Source organism: Pan troglodytes, chromosome 3 (genome assembly GCF_028858775.2).
Source record: "Pan troglodytes isolate AG18354 chromosome 3, NHGRI_mPanTro3-v2.0_pri, whole genome shotgun sequence".
NCBI classification, from domain to species: Eukaryota; Metazoa; Chordata; class Mammalia; order Primates; family Hominidae; genus Pan; species Pan troglodytes.
Genome location: NC_072401.2, coordinates 186,165,704 through 186,181,215, shown reverse-complemented (window position 1 = coordinate 186,181,215; position 15,512 = coordinate 186,165,704). Strand labels below are relative to the sequence as shown.

At 40.4% G+C, this 15,512-nt stretch overlaps 1 long non-coding RNA gene across 1 annotated transcript in view; it reads left to right on the top strand.

Moving 5' to 3' along the window:
- Positions 1–2,314: 2,314 nt before the first annotated feature.
- The window catches only part of LOC107974132 (uncharacterized), a 30,953-nt gene continuing 17,755 nt past the window's right edge, over positions 2,315–15,512 (top strand). The window contains exon 1 of the long non-coding RNA XR_001716679.4: positions 2,315–6,554. This is a non-coding gene — a long non-coding RNA (uncharacterized LOC107974132). The remainder of the gene's footprint in view (positions 6,555–15,512) is intronic.

Sequence of the window (15,512 nt, the reverse complement as noted above, 5' to 3'; positions counted from 1 at the left end):
GGTGGTTGTCTCACTAGAATCCACTCCTCCCCTCCCCTAAAAGGAGCTGATTAATTAGGTGAAAGCACAGTCCCAATAACTAATTTAACTATGTTCTATTTAAGTAGCAGGCTTTCTCTCTTGTGAGATCCTGCTATTTAATGTAAAGAAAAAAGGCCTTCTTGTCAAAATTTATCAAGACTTTAAATATACCATATAATCTTCAACCTCCTAGTTCTGCTCTGATATGTATTATTTCTTTCCTTCTTCTAATTTTGGGTGTGATTTATTCTTGCTGTTCTAGTTCCTTGAGGTGCATCATGAAGTTGTATATTTGACATACTTTTCTATTTTTTGGATGCAGGCATTTATTGCTATAAACTTCCCTCTTAGCATTGCTTTTGCTGTATCCCACAGGTTTTTGTATGTTGTTTATATTTTCATTTCTTTCAAGAAATTTTTGAATTTTTTTCTTAATGGTTGTTCCGAAGCAGGCTGTTCGAGCTCCATGTATCTGTACAGTTTCTGAAGTTTCTCTTTTTATTGATTTCTAGTTTGACTCCATTGTAGTCTGATAAGATACTTGATATGATTTTTATTTAAAAAATTTGTTGAGCTGGGCATGGTGACTCATGCCTGTAATCCCATCAATTTGGGAAGCTGAGGCAGGCAGATTGCTTGAGCCCAGAAGTTGGAGAACAGCCTGGGCAACATGGTGAAACCCCATCTCTACAAAACTACAAAAAATTAGCCAGGCATGGTGGTGTGTGCCTGTAGTCCCAGCTATTTGGGAGACTGAGATGGGAGGATCACCTTAACAGGGTGAGGTTGAGGCTGCAATGAGCCATGAGTGCTACTGCACTCCAGTTCTGAGAGACAGAGTGAGACCCTGTCTCAAAAAACAAAAACACAGAGACATATACATAAATACTCTGCAGAATCTATGTTATGTATGTATGCATTTCCCTGCAGAGGACAAAGGGCTACATAAGGGACACTACTTGTAAAGTTTTTGTTTTGTGTGTGTGTGTTTTTTTGGGATGGAGATTTTTTGAGACTGGCTATCTGGCCAATTTCAAAATTCCACAAGAATGAAGATTGGGTGGCAGGCATTTGACTTGCACAGTTACGCATTTTATTTGGTCACCCAGGTCTTCCACACAACCCATTTCATTAGTCATTAGTCAAATTCAATTTTTTTTTTTTTTAGACAGAGTCTCGCTCTGTCACCCAGGCTGGTGTGCAGTGGCACAATTTCAGCTCACTGCAACCTCTGCCTCTCAGGCTCAAGCGATTCTTCCGCCTTATTCTCCCGAGTAGCTGGGACTACAGGTGCGCACCACCACGCCCAGCTAATTTTTGTATTTTTAGTAGAGACGGGGTTTCACCATGTTGGCCAGGATGGTCTTGAACTCTTGACCTTGTGATCCGCCCGGCACGGCCTCCCAAAGTGCTGGGGTTACAGGTATGAGCCATCGTGCACGGCCATAATTTTTTTGGTTTTCTTTTCTTTTCTAGAAAGAAACAGGGAGGAAGGAAGGAAGGAAGAGAGGAAGGATCTGAAGTAAATATGATAAAACTTTGTAGTAGATACCAAGGTGTTTAAAAATTGCTCTATGTGTTTTTCTTTATACTTATTTCAAACCAAAAAATTATTTCGTCCTTGTAAACAATGAGGAAAATACACATAAGTTTTATAAAATGCAACACTCTCATCCAAAGAAGATTAATTTTAACATTTTGATGTGTATGAGTCCAGACTGTGCCATACTTTCATTTGCCTGCAAGTCCTAATATATAATATGCGTTGGTGCTTTTTGTTGTTGTTTTTTTGGGGGGGATAGTTTTTGAAGAAGCCAAAAAATTTTTAAAAAGTTCTATTTATAAGGTAGATGACTCTGAGGTTTGTTCTTTCTCTGAGTCTGCGTCGGCTCGCCTTCCTTGATTCTACGACGTTTTGTCACAGTTCCACAGTCCCGTTTGTAGATCGTGTGGGTTATTCTTCACCCCACTCTGTCCACTTGGGGGCTATCTCAGTCCATTTCAGATCTGAGACTGGACAGAGGCCGACACCCGTTTCCAAGCCAAGTCTTCCTGTGCGGCCGACATTCATCAGATCACCCTCCCTCTGTGAAACGAGGTCTCCTAACGGCACCCCCTGACTTTCTGACACCCTCATACATTTGGCCCTCGGTATCCACAGTATTCCCCACCGGTGGATTCAATCAACCAGAAATCGAAAATATCCTTTAATAAATTGCATCTGTACTGAACACGTACAGACTTTTTTCCTTACCATTATTCCCTAAACAACACAGTATAACAATTATTTACATTGCATTAGGTATTAGAAATAATCCAGAGAAGATTTAAAGTACACGGAGGATGTGCGTAGGCGATATGCAAATATTACGCCATTTTATATCAGGGACTTGAGCATTCCGGATTTGGTATCAGCACAGGTCCTGGAACCAATTCCCCAAGGATGTGGAAGGAGGACTGTGTCATTCAGGAAAAAGTACAATCCTCTGCGGTGCTGCCCCCAGCTCCCCGCCTTCACCACTGCGCCTGCGCCTCCGAGAACGGACTACAACTCCCAGGATGCACCGCGCCCGCCACCGCCCTGGCAGCCCGACTTCCTGCTGGGCGTTTCCTGTGGCTTGGGGCTCCGCCCAGTATGGGGAAAGTTTAAGGCGGAAGGGCCCTCGTTTGTCGGCTGCTTGGGAAGGTATTGGGAACAGCTTATGTTTTTCTTTCACAAAAAAGCAGCAGGCACCACAGAGAGAGACGGCTGTCTAGTTTTCTGTTGGGCACAGACCTTGCTTCTCTGAACCGGGAGAGAGGTGTTTGCCCCTCACTGCGGGGGCCCAGCACAGGTGGTTCCTGCTGGCTCTTGTCCTTGGTCACATCGTCCTTGGAGTTGTAGGAATCCCTCCCAGACTGTGGGATAGGCTGACAATCTTGGATATTATTGTAGTGGTGAATGTTTTCTCTTTAAGGGATTTCAGTGGGAAATTTAGAGGAACGTAGAGGAGGCTGTTGGGTATTTTACCCTGCGTGCTTCCTTTAGAGATTGTTCTGAGCTGTGTACTTTGTAATCCTTGGGCCCGGGATTCTTATCATGTTCTTTTCACTGGTTTTTGTTAATGTGTTTGTTCTGAAGACAGTATCCTGGGGGAATGAGACATCTCCTTAAGGCGCCGCTTGACTGACAGACACCCTTAATGTATGTAATTCATGGAAAACTACAGTCCCCACCTCACCCCCCTAAAAAAGCAAAACATCTGAGTTAGGGGTGTGTCCGATTGAAATGGTTGAAGAGTGAATGGTGGCTGGAAGGTGAGCAGTTAGAAGTGATTGCAAATTCCTTTCCAGTATATTGTCAAGAAGGATAGGATGGTGGCCTGACACCCAGCTCTGCTATTTATTCTGTTATCTCTTACAGGTTAGTTTCCCTCTTTGAGTCTTAGTTTCTTGTCTGTAAAATAAGGGTGATATTACCGGTCCTCCCTGCTTGTCAGTTTCTGTGAAGGCAGTTCAAAATAAAGTATGTCAACATAGTTCCTAAACCCCACAGTCTCCCAAAAGTGAGTGAGTTGGTAATCAGTAGAGTGTCCAGTGTAATACAGGGCCAGGGCCGCTAGAAATGCCGTTCAAAGCAGACCGCATCTACAAAATACCTTCACAGTAACAGCTAGATTAGTGTTTGATTAAATAATTGAATTAAATAATAATAATTAATAATAGCCTAGCCAAGTTGACACATAAAACTAACCCTCATACCCCAGAAAGTCTTTGCTCAAATATTATGTTTTCCTAACATTTAAAATTGCAGTCCTACACACGTGTACATCTTCCCTAATATTCTCTCTCCCCGTTCCCCTAGCCTGTTTTCCTTTAGCATTTATTATCTTTGAGCCATCCCTGTATTTCTTATCTCTATGTTTATTGTCTTTTTGCCTTCTCTGGAATGTTAGCTCCACGTGGGCGGGGCATTTTTGTCAATGTTGTGAACCGATGAATCCTCAGCACCCAGCACAGCATCTAGCACACAGTGGGTCAGCACCCAGCACAGCATCTAGCACACAGTGGGCTCCTAAGAAACCTTTGCAAATCACCGAATGAAGCATTAATGTGAGCACTCAGTAAATATTTTTTCAAATGAATTTAGAGCTGGAGTTCATCATGAGATATTCCTGAACAGCCTCAGTAGGAGAGAAGTAGGAAAAGGGTAGAAGGATGGCAGATTATAGGAAAAAAGAGAAAATTTTCAGAGTTTGACATCTAAGAAGTCGAAGATTTAGTGAAGAAGGAGCACAGACTTGGGTGTTAAGTTCCCTTTACCCCTTAGCTGTGTAACTTTGGACAGGTTGTCTAATCTCCTTGAACCTCAGTTTCTTCGTCTGTAAACTGGAAATAGTAATACTTATCATGTAGGGTTGTACCAGGGGTGACAAGTTGATGCGTTTAATGGGCTTAGCATAGGGCCTGGCCCACAGTGAGTGTTTATTAAGAGGTGGCTGTTGCCATCACCATCATCATCATCATTATTCAGTATCAAAGTGGGGAAATTTATAAGAAATCATTGAAGTGTACTAAAAGTAAAATTTTGAGGATTTCAGTCTAGCCTGTGAAGTTGGGATGTTAAAATCTGAAACAATGTTAATACACAAGTTTGGTTTGTACAGAGTGTCAGGGCATAGTCACTTTTGTGCCAGGTCCTTTTATTTTGTTTCAAAACAGAATGAAAATCTTTTCAGCATATATAGCCCATAAAACACAGTAATTGACATCAAATCCTTCAGTTTGCCCCAAGCTGCCACTTAAAGTGCAGAGTTAGTTGGTTCCAGGTCAGAGGTGCCATTCATTTATTTTCAACTGATACATGAGACAAAAAGTGCAGTCTTCACTGCTGATGTTCTGCTCACCAGGATTCTTTTGTTATCTCCTGAGGTTGTTGCTTTGGACAACAAGAGAGATGTTAGGTTCCAGCAAAGCTCCACAAAGACACTGACTCAACTCCACCAGAAGTATAACCTGTCACCATAAGTAAAACTGAAAGGATACACCTTATCACCATACTATATATATATATACTGTATACTATAGTATATACCTTATCACCATAAGTATAGCTGAAAGGTTTCCTGAAAGATCCAAAGAAATATACACTCACAGAACCCTCGATATGTCGCGTTGCTTGCATATCAATATCATTTCTGGTGTTCTAACAGAACTTTTAGGATTGGTCCCCTCTGATAAATGGTAATTTTCCTGATATGTGGGTTGTGTGTTTATTTGAAAAATGCTAATTCTGGAAAAGTGTGAACCTGGTCATTCTCCATGGCATTATGCCCAGTTTTAACTTCTTGAGAGGAGACATTTGTAGTTAGGAAGAAAAGTAGATTTAATGTAGAGGAAAGATGAAGGCCGGATGTTTGAGGTTTTTCTTCTGGTCTTTCTGTTTCCTGTAGTATCTGAATATAGCTAGTTACAATATTTCATGTTTATTTAAGAAGTGGGCAGATTGTGAAAAAATAGCTGCAGTGTTCTGAGTTATGATCTTGTTTCTTGGTTTCTGTTTTGCTCTGTTGTTATGAGAAATAAATGGGAGGGAGAGCCATAGTTTAAGAATGATAGATTCTTCCAGCAGTTCTTTTTTGACTCAAGGCCATTTCCTCACAGAGGGCTGTGGAATGTGTAGTAACATTCTTCAGAGTGTCATTCAATTCAGGATGGATGGACTTTGTGGAGAACAGCAGTCACTGTGAACTTACTTCAGGATTACAAGATATTTTCTTACCTAAATGTTAGAGATGGAATCATGAAAGTACCACTGTTCTGTGCTCTGTTTCCCGAATGGAAAAAATACTGATTTAAATTGAATTAGTCCTTGTTCTTCTGTGTATTTATTAGGCATGCTTATAATAAAGAATTAAAACAATACTTTCCAATTTATTATTTATTTATTTATTTTTTTTTGAGGCAGAGTCTCACTTTGTCACCCAGGCTGGAGTGCAGTGGTGCAATCATGGCTCACTTCAGCCTTGACCTCTGGGCTTAAGTAATCCTTCTGTTTCAGCCTCCCAAGTAGCTGGGACCCACAGGTGTGTGCCACCATGCCTAGCTAATTTTTTATTTTTATCTTTTGTAGAGGTGGAGTCTTGCTGTGTTGTCCAGGCTAGTCTTGGCCTGGCCTCAAGTGATCCTCCCACCTTGGCCTCCCAAAGTGCTGGGAGTACAGACATGGGCCACTGTGCTCAGCCCAAATTTATTATTTTCAAATTAAAGATGTACCTAATTGATGTCCTGTCCAAAGCATTAAAATATCTTGATAAATCCTTTCCTAATAGGAATAGCCCAGGATAAAATTGGGTATGACTCTGCCCCTCACTCTTTTTGTTTTGAAGGTAGCATGTCCGAGTCTACGTTCTTTCTGATAATGAATGCATCTGGCAGAGATGGAAGCCTTATCTTCTGTTGTTAACATTGTTTCACAGCCTCAGATCAGTCACTGCACAGCCCCAGGGGGGCCTACACATCAAATTGTGATTTTTTCGAGGAGGAGGCCATGAGTATGTATTCTCATCAGGTTCTTAATAGGAGAGGGGGATAATTCAGGTTCTATTTAAACATTGCTCTTTTTGTTCCTGAGGTATGTCAGCTGAGGTCACTTTGTAAGGAAAATTGAGATTGTGTTCCCAAGATTCTGGCCACTTCCCAAGGACACTGGCTCAGTTCTTGTTCTCACCCAATTCAGTATCTCAGCTTCCAGAGGACAGAACCTTACCTCACCAGATCCTTAACAGGTATCTTTTTCTCCAACTCTAGCCTCCTCCCACATTGCTTAGTTTCCCCATTTTTTCCCAACTCATCTGGAGCCCTGATTTTTTTTTTCTTTTTTTGAGATGGAGTCTCTCTCTTGTCGCCCAGGCTGGAGTGCAGTGGTGCGATCTTGGCTCACTGCAAGCTCTGCTTCCTGGGTTCACACCATTCTCCTGCCTCAGCCTCCCGAGTAGCTGGGACTACAGGCGCCCGCCACCACGCCCGGCTAATTTTTTGTCTTTTTAGTAGAGACGGGGTTTCACCGCGTTAGCCAGGATGGTCTCGATCTCCTGACCTCGTGATCCGCCCGCCTCGGCCTCCCAAAGTGCTGGGATTAAAGGCGTGAGCCACCGCACCCGGACTTTTTGTTTTTCTTTTTTTTGAGGCATGGTCTCACTCTTGCCCAGGCTGGAGTGCAGTGGCGCGATCTCGGCTCACTACAAACTCCGCCTCCTGGGTACCAGGGATTCTTCTGCCTCGGCCCCCCAAGTAGCTGGGACTACAGGCGTGCGACACCACGCTTGGCTAATTTTTGTATTTTCAGTAGAGATGGGGTTTCACCATGTTGCCCAGGCTGGTCTCAAACTCCTGAGCTCAGGTGATCTGCCTGCTTCGACCTCCCAGAGTGCTGGGATTACAGGCATGAGCCATGGCGCTCATAGATACAGGTATAGATTGAAGTTCTTTTTTTTCTTTCAGCAAATGGATATCTAATTGTTTCAGTATCATTGGCTGAAAAGACTATTGTTTTTCCACAGAATTTCCTTTACCTTTGTCAAAAATTAATCATCCACGTTTGTGGAAATAATTCTGTTCTCTCTATTCTGTTTCATTAGCCTATTTGTCTATCTCTATGCCAAGATAACACTGTCCTGATTACTGTACCTTTATAATAAACCTTCAAATCAGGTAGTGTTAGCCCTTCAACTTCATTCTCCATTTTAAAAGTTGTTTGGGCTGTTCCAAGTCCTTTAATTTCCCTGTGAATTTTAGAATTAGCTTTTCAATTTATATTAAAAACTTTGCTAAAATTGTAATTGGGATTCTCTTAAATCTGTAGATCAATAGATTTAATTGACATATCAACAATATTGAGTCATATACGTGCATGCCCATGAATAAGGTGTATTTCTCCATTCATTTAGCTCTTTAATTTCTCTGGTAAAAATTTCTTCAATAGGACATCAAAAGCACTAGGCATAAAAAGAATATTGATAAATTGGACTCACCCAAATTAAAAATTCTGCTTTTAATTTTTTTGTTAAAATTTTATTACTAATATTATTTTTGATGGACAGATCTTAATTTTATACATTTATTGGGTACAATGTGATGCCTTGATATAGGTATACAATATGACATGATTAAATCAAGCTAATTAAACATGTCCATCACCTTGCTTACTGTCATTTTTTAGGGTGAGACATTTGAAATTTACCGTGTTATTCTGAAATATATAACACATTATTATGACTCTGGTTACTTTGCTGTGCAATAGATCTCAAAGTCTATTCCCCTTGTCTGTCTGAAACTTGTGCCCTTTGATCAACAGCTCCTCATTCCCTGCATCCTCACCACCCTACCACCTCAACCTCTGGTAACCATCATTCTATTCTCTATGTCTATGAATTTAACTTATTAGATCCACATATAAGTAAGATTATTCAATATTTGTCTTTCTGTGCTTGTTAATTTCACTTAGCATAATGTCCTTCAGATTAATCTATTTTGCCATAAACAGTATTTTGGGACTAAATAATATTCTATTGTATATATATATATCTCAAAGAGACGCTCTCAAGAGAATAAAGAGACTGGGAGATAATATTTGAAAATCATATCTGTTAAAGGATTGGTATCTACGATATTAAAAAAAACTCTCAAAAGCCAACAATAAGAAAGCAAACAACTCAATTAAAAAATGAGCAAAAGATTTGAATGACACTTGTTCAAAGAAAGCCTGTGGATGGCAAATAAGCACATGAAAAGATGCTCAACTTCATTAGTCAGTAGAGAAATGCAAAATTTTTTATGTGTATAAATTTACAGGCACAAGTGCAATTTTGTTATATGCATTCATTACATAGCAGTGAAGTAAAAGCTTTTACAATATCCATCCCCAAATAATGTGTACTGTACCCATTAAGTAATTTCTCAGGGAAATGCAAATTAAAACCACAACGAGAAACCACACCTACTGGAATGATAAAAATAAAAAAAATCTGACTATATGCCAAGTGTTGTTTGGATGTGGAGGATCTGGAACTCTTATACACTGCTGGTGGGAATATAAAATAGTGCAAATACTCTGCAAAACAGTTTTGCAGTTTCTTAAAAATTTAAATGTACACCTGTCATCTGATCTGGCTATTCCATTCTCATATTTAGCCTGGACAAATGAAAGCATATGTCTCTACAAAGACGTGTATTTGAATGTTCGTGGAAGCTTTACTTGTAATAGACCCAAGCTGGAAATAACCCAAATGTCTATCAGCAGGTGAATGGATAAACAAACTGTGGTATATTTAAATAGTACTCAGCAATAACAGGGAGGGAACTATTGGGGCATGCTGCAACATGGATGAATCTCAAAATTATTATGCTGTGTGAGACAAGCAAGGCAAATAAAAACGTACATATTGTATGATTTTCACTTATAAAAATTCTACAAAATGCAAATGCACGTATAACAACAGAAAGGTGGTCTGGGAAGGAGGGGCAAGAGGGAGGGATTTCAAAGGGGCCCTAGAAAGTTTCCAAGGGTGATAGATATGTTCATTATTTTGAATGTGATGATGGTTTTACAAGCATATTCATGTGCCAATACTTATTACATTGTACATACAAAATACTGTCATCCCTCAGTACCCAAGGGGTACTGATTTCAGGACCCTCATAGATACCAAATTCCATTTGCATATAACCTACACACATCCTCCCATATACTTTAAATCATCTCAAGATTACTGTATTAGTCCGTTTTCATGCTACTGATAAAGACATACCCGAGACTGGGTAATTTATAAAGAAAAAGAACGGACTCACAGTTCCACGTGGCTGTGGAGGCCTCACAATCATGGTGGAAGGTGAAAGGCACGTCTTACATGGTGGCGGGAAAGAGAGAATCAGAATCAAGCGAAAGAAGAAACCCCTTATAAAATCATCAGATCTCGTGAGACTTATTCACTACCACAAGAACAGCATGGGGGAAGCTGCCCCCATGATTCAATTATCTCCCACCAGGTCCCTCCCACAATATGCGGGAATTATGGGAGCTACAATTCAAGATGAGATTTGGGTGGGTGGGGACACAGCCAAACCGTATCAATTACTTATAGTACCAAATACAGTGTAAATGCTACATTACTATACTGTATTGTTTTGGGAATAACGACAAGGGAAAAAAATCTGCACATGATCAGTATAGAGGCAACCATCCATTTTTTTTCCAAATAATACTATTGATCTGAATTGGTTGAATCCATGGATACAGAACCCATGGATATGGAGGGCCAATTGTATATACAGTTTATTGTTTGTCAATTACAGCTCAATAGTCTTTCTAAATTAAAAAATGTAGCAAGAATAATATACGTATTCCCTTCACCCAGCTTCAGTACTTTTCAGCATCCTGCTATTCTCTTTCAAGGAGTTTTTCTGTAAAGGGGAAAGGAGAGATGGTCTGTATCTAGAAAGAGATGTGGAATCACATAAGAATTTTTGTTTTTTATTAAGGTGGGAGACACGACAGCACATCTTTATGCTGGGGAGGGGTGAGCACAAATTGATGCAAGAGTAAGAGGAGCTTCCTGAGTCTTTGTGTGGGCACGACCAGCAGGGATGGTGTCCTGTGTGCAAAGGCAGGAAGGGCCTTGGGGGAGAGGACAGCTCATCCAGACCAGCAGGAAAGACAAAGACATGAACAGGGTTTTCTTAGTATCCCACACAGACTCTTTGTTAATATATCAATGACTACAACCATAGAATAGTTAATAGGCCTTTGTATTCGTTCATAAGATGAGTCACACAAATCCTGCAGTAGTTGAGTTCCTTGGATGAAGTTTTCAACAAGGACACCTTGAGGATCTTGTAGGTGTAGATTTCTCTGTATCTCCAGCTAAGGAGTGATGCACCCCCAACCCAACTCTCCTTTGAAGCAATGCTTACTTGGTCTGAATTGATCAATTGGTAGAGATGATAGAAAGTCCTCCGCCTGTGTATTCAGTAGAAAATTATACTGTCATTCTATTTTTTTTTCAGTGTTAATGGTATTCTCATAAAAGCTTCCATTCCCTGTCCCCTTGTCGGTACCACCACCATCACTCTAATCACCATTACCTATGCAACAAAAATAGCGGTAACTACCATTTAATAAGTGGTGCTCTCTGAGGCCAGGAAGTCAGGAGGTCGAGGCTGCAGTGAGCCAGGATTCACCACAGCACTCCAGCTGGGTGACCCTGTCTCAAAAAAAAAAAAAAAAAGGAGGGCTGGGCTCCGCCATCTCACTTCTCTTCACAACAGCCACATGGGGTCATGTATGACTGTATCAGCCCCTGTTAACATTTGTGGAAAGTTAGGCTTACAGAATTAGGCTACCGCCTATTGTCACATCTCAGAAGCATCAGAGCCAGAATTGAAATCCAAGTCCAGGTGACTCCAAAGTCCTTGCCCTTAACAATAATTTTCTGTCATACCACCTCCCTTTATGAGTGAGAATTTTTCCTGGCAAGAGTAGATATATGCATGTTTTCCCTCCAATTCTCGTTTATTGTAAAGACCACATTTTGACAATAATAAAGGAACTCAGAAGAATGAAAATAATTCACAGTTCCAACATCCTCTTGCAGCAACTGTTTTCATTTTTCTCCATTTCCTTTTGACCCGTATCCATACATACATAATTTACATAGTTGTAAATGCAATTTTATTTTCTGCTTTTATGCTTAATGTTATACCAAACATTTTTCTTTTTGCTATTTAGTCTTTGATAGATGCACAATATTCCATGTTGTTAATGTGCCACAGTTTAAACAATCACCCACGATGGACAGCAATTTGTTTCCAGTTTCTTAGTTTTTAAACTATGCTGCAACAAACCATTTCGTTTTCCTCCCATCTTTTGTCATTTTTTTCTTAGAATAAATTCCCAAGAGTGAGATTACGGAACAAGAATTTGAACATGTTTATGGATTTAATACTTTAAAAGGAAGTGAAATTGGGAGAGTTTGTATCTTACATCACAGTGGATAAATTTCACAGCTGGCAAGAACAGATTAACTACATGAATTATCGTTTAGGTGGACCAAAATTAAAGACAAATGGGGAGTGACTGCTAATGGGGACAGGGTTTCTTTTTGAGGTGATGAAATGTTCTGGAATACGATAGCAGTCATGGTTGCACGACTTTGCCAATGTGCTAAGAACACTGAATTGTATGTATACTTTAAAAGGATGGATTTTGTGGTATGTGAATTATATCTCAATAAAGCTGTTATTAAAAATTAAAGAAAACATTTCAGACACTCCTAGTAATAGTTTTAACCATTGCTATAGGAGAATTCTTGATTTGTTTTTATATGTGGAGGCAGCATATCAATAGTGTTTAAGAGCATAAAACCATCAGAGTTTGAATTGTAGCGTCATGACTTATCTGCTCTGTGGCCCTTGGCAAGTGCTATAGGTTGGGTCCTCCCAAAGCCAGTGCTGAGACAGAGTTTGGGGTGCAGGGTGTTTGTTAAGGATCAACACAGGACAGGCCAATGGCGGAAGCAGGACTGGGCAGAGAAAGGGGTGGAAATGAGATGCAGGCCCGACGCAGCTGTGCCGGCCCTGCAGGAGCTCCAGACAGTCAGTGCTCCTGCACTGGACTGAAACGGCCAGACCTTTACACACTGGCCTGGCTCCGAAGTGTGCTGTGGTGCGGCCCAGGAAGGCATTAATGAGGGGCTCTGTATCTAGGGCTGACCTGAACAGCTGGCAGCAGAAGGCCCACTGCATTGGTCACCTCCCCACAGCCGGGCAACAAGGCCAGGTCTGACCAGGGGTCTGGGTGGCACTTCTTTGTGTCTACCATAGCAAGTTGCTTTCACTGCTTTTGCCTGTGTTTCCTCACCTGCAAAATTGAGATGATAACAGTATCTACCACTTAAGATTGCTAGAAAATTAAATGCAATAACACATATGAAGTACTTAGAGCAGTGCCTGTCATATAATAAATGTTCAAAACATGCTAGCTATTGTTATTTTACTTTATTTATTTATTTATTTATTTTGAGATAGAGTCTTGCTCTGTCACCCAGGCTGGAGTGCAGTGGCATGATCTTGGCTCATTGCAACCTCCTCCTCCCAGGTTCAAGCGATTCTCCTGCCTCAACTGCCCAAGTAGCTGGGACTACAGGCGCCTGCCACTGTGCCTGGCTAATTTTTGTATTTTTAGTAGAGATGGGGTTTCACCATATTGGCCAGGCTGTCTCGAACTCCTGACCTTGTGATCCGCCCACCTCAGCCTCCCAAAGTGCTGGGATTACAGGCATGAGCCACCGCACCCAGCCTGCTGTTGTTACTTTATTATTACTCTACTGAATAATATAGTCAGCTTTGCCCAGTCTATGCTAAAGAATTACCATGCAGCATATATACTGAGAAGTCTGTGAAGACTTAAAAAAAAAAGACTTTATTTTTTGAAGCAGTTTTAAGTTCACAGCAAAATTGAGCCCTTGCTCCCATACATGCACAGCCTCCTTCACTCTTCTGAAGACTTTTAAGAAAAGGAATGACAGCTCTCTGAGATGGCTTATGTGTATGTTGAGGCCAGAATTGCCAGGACCTACAAGGAGCGAGGTGAATGATGTTGTGAAAGCTTCCCTGCCTCCAATTCTCCATGATCTGCCTATTCCTAACAGATATTTCTGTCTCATTCAATGATTCTTGGTTATTAACAGCTTTACATGGTGAGGATGGGTTTATTGAACCCTGCCTACTGTCACAATTAACTGAGAGCAGAACCTCAAGTTGAGGAAGTGAGTTTTGATAAATAGATTAGGGTTCTAGAATGGGAGGAGCTGCCTAGTGCAGGGATTCGGAGCAGTGGGCCTGGCTGTCACAAAGAACAGAGCATGTGCCTAGGGATGACCAAATACAGTTCTAGAGAAGGAAAGATAGCCTAGATTTTTACTTTTAAGTTTTTGGGTCAATTTCAATGTCATCCACATTGGAGAGTAGAAAATTTTTCTGTGGAAGCAGCTGTTTTTTAAAAAATTATACCACAAAATGGACTTTTCATGGGGGGTGAGATTTCTATGAATTTTAATACATGTATAAGTTCATCCCTACAAACCATCCCCACAAACAGGATACAGAACAATTCCACTACTAGAAAAAATTCCCTGTTCCCTATCCTTGTGGACACACTAAGCTTTCATAACCATGGATCTCTTCTCTAACACTACAGCTCAAGACAGCTCTGCTTTTAATAATCTTGCCTTTTATCTTGATGGAGTTTGCAAAAAAATGTGGGCTTTGTCCCCAAACAACAGAATATACATTATTCTCATTGTCACATGGCACTTACTCTAAAATTGATCATATAATTGGAAGTAAAACACTCCTCAGCAAATGCAAAAGAACTGCAATCATAACAAATAGTCTGTCAGACCATAGCACCATCAGATTAGAACTCAATATTAAGAAATTCACTCAACAGTACACAACTACATGGAAACTGAACAACCTGCTCCTGAATGACTCTTGGGTAAATGATGAAATCAAGACAGAAATCAAGAAGTTCTTTGAAACTAGTGAGAATAAAGATAGAACATACCAGAATCTCTGGGATGCAGCTAAAGCAGTGTTAAGAGGCAAATTTATAGTACTAAATGCCTATATTAAAAAGCTAGAAAGATCTCAAGTTAACAACCTAACATTACAACTAAAAGGACTAGAGAAACAAGAGCAAACGAACCCCAAAGCTAGCAGAAGACAAGAAATAACCAAGATCAAAGCTGAACTGAAGGAGATAGAGACACAAAAATCCCTTCAAAAATTAACAAATCCAGGATCTGGTTTTTTGAAAAAATTAATAGGCCACTAGCTAGACTAATAAAGAAGAAAAGAGATAAGATTCAAATACACATAATCAGAAATGATAAGGGGGATATCACCACTTATTCCACAGAAATACAATTGTCAGAGAATACCATAAACACCTTTATGCATGTAAACTAGACAGTCTAGAAGAAATGGATCAATTCCTGGACACATACACCCGCTCAAGACTCAACCAGGAAGAAATTGAATCCCCGAATAGTCCAATAACAAGTTCTGAAATTGAGGCAGTAATAAATAGCCTACCAACCAAGAAAAGCCTAGGACCAGACAGATTCACAGCTGAGAATTCTCCCAGAGGTACAAAGAAGAGCTGGCACCATTTCTACTGAAACTATTCCAAAAAATTAAAAAGGAAGGATTCCTCCTTGGCTCATTCTATGAGACCAGCATCATCCTGATACCAAAACCTGGCAGAGATATAACACAAAAAGAATACTTCAGGGCAATATCCTTGATGAACATCGATGCAAAAATCCTCAATAAAATACTGGCAAACCGAATCCAGCAGCATGTAAAAAGGTTTATCCACCACAATCAAGTAGGCTTCATCCCTGGAATGCAAGGTTGATTCAACATATGCAAATCAATAACTGCGATTCATC